Consider the following 4,936-nt stretch of genomic DNA (forward strand, 5'->3'; position numbering starts at 1 on the left):
AGCAGGCTGCACACCTGCCTGTGGGCTCACTGTGGAAACTGGATCTTGTTCACATCTCTTTCTGTCCTATACTCAAAACAGTAACTGGCATGTGTAAGTGCACAGTAAATGTTGAACGAATCAAGAAATGATGTTACAGAGCAATATTTTAACTCACCCATGATCAAGTAATACTGACACCAAGATCCTTCTCAACCAAGTTTCTGGGGTGGGCGAAGGTCTCCAAGCAGTTTGCCAGCAGAAGCAGCCAGAGCCCCAGGATGGTCCCAGCCAGGAAAACTCCCCATCCTGGCTGTCACTTAGGGCTGTAGCTGGTGGGCATGGGTAGATGCCAGGCTCTGGCTTACGCCATGTCCACTCTCTTCCAGGCCAACACATCAGCAACTGCACAAGAGAGGAGAGCAGGGAGCCCCAGAGAGTAGAAAAGGAGAAAGAAGAAAAATGAAAAGACAAGTAAGGATTGAGAAATGAATGGAAAGATGGATCTAGAATGAAAAGGAAAAGTAAAAAATGAACTCATAGTCACAGATGTCTATGAACAGTTCTGGGAGAAGAAAAAGGGAAGAACTGACTCTTTTTAAGAGAAGAATTGAAGACTGAGCACTCCTCCCCCAGCTAGAAGTCCTCCGGGGGCCACAGAACTGACAAACTGAAAGAGCGGACTTTTGAGGGACAGGGACAGGGCTCTGGTGTGGAAGGTCACCCTGTTCCCCCTGCAACATTGCTCCAGGCTATTCCAGGCCCTCCCAGAGCACTGGAGACAGAAGACGGCCACTGTTTGGGCTGGAGGGCACAGGAGCTATGGCAGAACTGGCTTAGCTGCCATCCCTTCATACACACAGTAATAGCCAATATTCTTAACAGCCATTCTAAATCTCTCAGTGGCAGCACAAGTCTGTAGAAAATTCTAGATGTCTGTATAAACACCCTTCATTCTCTTGAACTCAGTCACTAAATGGCACGTACTTCTCCAATCCCGCTCCTAGATTTCTCTCTAATACCCTCCCACCCTCTGCCTTTGGAATTGTCCTTGTTGCGGCCTGCTGAGTCCACTCTGAATTCTCTATTGGCATCTGTAGTTGAGAGGCTTATGAGGGGACCCATTTCTCCAGCAGCAAAGACTATCGTTGTTTCTTGGCAGAAACAATCAGGAATTGACTCTCTGGACAAGGACCCAGACAAGGTGAGCCCAGTGATGCCAGGCTTCCTGTTACTTTGTGCCCTCCTCACTGTTACGTTCCTGAGACTGCCCTTTTCTTCCTCTTCCATTCAGCTGTCACAACATCTCAAAGTCCTGGCATAGTCTCCTCTTCTGAATGTCAAATAGAGACCAAACTTTCACAGTAAAAAAAAAAAAAAAAGGACACATTTCCAAACCAAGGACAAGGGTATTGAATTACAAAGCCTCTTTGGATAAAGTAGAACAAGAAACATGCCGTATTCATGGGGCACCCGAGAAGCAGAGAACAGAGCCTAGAGATAAGGAAAGCAGACTGAGAGGAACCCTATACCCTGGCCAAGTCACCCAGATACACAGCATTTATAAACCTGTCTAGACACAGGGCCTGGAACCTGCTGCTGGCCCACTCTGGAGAATACAAGCTCATTGAAAATAACCCTGCGCTCACTGGTCAACCCCTGAACAAATGAACTACTGGCAGAGTAATAATAAGCCAATTCATTGAACAAGGATGTACCAGGCACCTACTGTGTGCCAGGCACTGAAGACGCAGAGATGAATAAGACAGACCCTGCTTTCTAGGAGTTTACAATCCATTTAGGAATAGAAACATGTACTTAATAAAACAATAGCTAACATTTATCCAGCACTTACTTTGTGCAAAAGGCTGAAAAGACATCAACTCATCTTCCCAGCAACTCAGTGAGAAAGATGCCGTTATGTCCCCAATTTTGCAGATGAGGAAATCCCATCACAGGGAGGTGAAGTGATCTGCCTGTGGTTTCAATACCTGTACATGGTGAAGCGAAGCTCCAGCTGCAGGAGAGATGGCTCCAGAGTCTGTGGGCTTGACTGTTCACCGCCTGTTCCTGGCTCAGGAAGAGACTTGAGGCCTGCCCAAAGCACCGTGGTGGACACAGGAAGAGGGAAGCCAAGCTGCTGCTGCAGCAGAGAACAGGAAGGCTTCCGGGAGAAGGCAGCATGACAGCTGGCCCTGAAAAAGGAGGAGGAAAGATCAGGGCATTAGAGGGTGAGGAACCACAGGAAACAGTGAGGTCAGAGGGTCTGAGACATGTGTGGTAGCCAGCTATCTAGAACTTCAGGGCAGTAGGGGATGGCCAGAGACGAAGTAGGATGGAGTAAGGTTGCAAAGAGCCTCGAACAAAGTTGAGAATCCATCTTCAAGCGACGGATAGCTACTGGAAGTTTGTAACCAGGCAGTGGCGAGATCAGGCAGCAGAAAGAAGCATGTGGACGGAAGGCAGAGACTGCAGAGCCTACCCACCTCCCCTCGCCCAGTTGAAAATCTGTCCATAACTTTTTTTGTTTTGTTTTCCAAGAGAGAGGGTGGGGGGAAAAGACAGATGAGAAGCATCAACTTGTAGTTCAATCACTTTAGTTGTTTATTGACTGTTTCTCATATGAGCCTTAACCAGAGTGCTCAAGTCGAGCCAGTGACCCCTTGCTCAAGCCAGCAACCTTGGACTCAAGCCAGCAACCATGGGATCATATCAATGATCCCATGTTTAAGCCGGTGACCTCGGGGGTTTTGAACCTGGGGTCTCAGTGTCCCAGGGTGATGCTCTATCCACTGCATCACCACTGGTCAGGCAGAAAGTACATAATTTTTAACTCCCCTAAAACTAAACTACCAATAGCCTATTGTTGACTGGAAACCTTACCGATAACATAAACAGTCGATTAACATGTATTTTGCATGTTATGTGTATTATATACTATATTTGTACAATAATGTGAGAGTAAAAATGTTAACAAAATCGTAAGAAAGAAAAAAATTTAGAGTAGTGTTTAAAAAAATGCATGTGCAAGTGGACCTGCATAGTTCAAACCTATGTCCTCTGGCTTCTGCTGAAATAGTACTGATCTGCAATAAGAGACGGAACTAGGGCAGTCAGCAGTGGCGGAAAGCAGGGGATCAGTGTAAAAGGCAGAAAATGGACAAAACGTAGTAACCATTCAAAAATGGGAGGATTTATATGACTTGTAAGTCACCCTAACGAGTGCTAGACTGACTCCGCTCTAGACCCTGAGGTAAGAGGAAGCAGTCAAGAAAATGGATGGAATAAAGGACAAGCGATTCCTCTCTCAGCCCTGGGCTTTGTCTCGCATTGAGCACACCGGGGCAAATGTGGACATCCACCTGGAGGGAGGCAGCCTTCTGACTTTCCCAAGGAGCTAAATGCGCTTGTAGTAGAAAATGTGCAGGTGCAGAGGCGGTAGTATTATGTATTTATTTTTTTCAGGAAGACATCCTGATGACTGTCTTTAAGAGGAAGCAAGCTTCACCCAATTGTAAAAAAAAAACATAATCACAGAGGGGAGGAGTAAGTCAGGTGAGAAATGTTGAAGGAATGAGGGGCCTTCCCGGGGAGCAGGGCACAAAGAACACCTCCCTTTGGCACCCGTGTGCTTCCTTGAGTAATTTAGGGGAGTCTTTCTGAAAGATATTGAATTGGTAACAGGTCAGTAAACCCCACTTGGACCAATTAAAATACAAGTAATACCTGTAGTTGAGTTTATACCAAAAGTGGAATGGTTAATTTATAAAGGGCAAATTTTTGATTTTCTAAAATAAAAAAGCCCTGAAAATCTATAGATATATATCCATGTAGAATATTTGATACATCTTTTCATGCTATGACTGCCATCTTGCGTCAGTGTCTCACAGAAGCAAACTCTGAGTCAATATTCACAAGTATGGGATTATTGAGTAGGTGCGCCCAGGAGAAACCAGGAAGGGGAAGAAGTGAGCAAGGGCACCGTCTTGAGCAAAGTTCCAGATCCAGCCTGATTCTAGTGGCAGCTCCAAGGTGTCAGTTGCATCTCAGTGAGTCCAGCCTCCAAACCAGAGAGCTGTGTGTTTGCCAGTGGTTCCTTGGTATGGGGGTGGAGGACCAAGGAGGTGTGTCACTCCCAGGCACTTGTGGCACTCCACAGGGGCAAGGAGCCTGTAGGTCCATGGAAAATTTTCTGATGGTGACAAGTACTGAAGATTAGCTTCAAATCACACAATAGCTGGAAAACAGACACACACAGCTGGTGAGAGAGAACCAGGAAGCTTTGGGTAAGCACCAACTGTGTCCGCTACATCTCTATGTTATATTTATATAAAATTTGGATATGCAGGCCCTGGCCGGTTGGCTCAGTGGTAGAGCGTCAGCCTGGCGTGCAGGAGTCCCGGGTTCGATTCCCGGCCAGGGCACACAGGAGAAGCGCCCATCTGCTTCTCCACCCCTCCCCCTCTCCTTCCTCTCTGTCTCTCTCTTCCCCTTCCACAGCCAAGGCTCCATTGGAGCAAAGTTTGCCCAGGCGCTGAGGATGGCTCCGTGGCCTCTGCCTCAGGCCCTAGAATAGCTCTGGTTGCAACAGAGCAACGCTTCAGATGGGCAGAGCATCGCCCCCTGGTGGGCATGCCGGATGGATCCCAGTCAGGCGCATGCGGGAGTCTATCTGACTGCCTCCCCGTTTCCAACTTCAGAAAAATAAAAAATTTTTAAAATTTTAAAAAAAATTTGGATATGCAGACCGATGCCAAGGAGTATGTAATATGTCATTTTTGTAGTAAAGACCTCTGGAACAAGAATGACCATAAACCACTGTGTGGCCCAGAGAGTCTGGCACAAAACAATGTGAACCTAGATAGTCTGAAAGAATCAGAGGAAGGAACACTCAATCTGCTAATGGAAGAGGCAGGGTCCAAGAAATGAAGAGTCTGGAGCAAGGATCAGAATCTAA

Source organism: Saccopteryx bilineata, chromosome 4 (genome assembly GCF_036850765.1).
Source record: "Saccopteryx bilineata isolate mSacBil1 chromosome 4, mSacBil1_pri_phased_curated, whole genome shotgun sequence".
NCBI lineage: Eukaryota > Metazoa > Chordata > Mammalia > Chiroptera > Emballonuridae > Saccopteryx > Saccopteryx bilineata.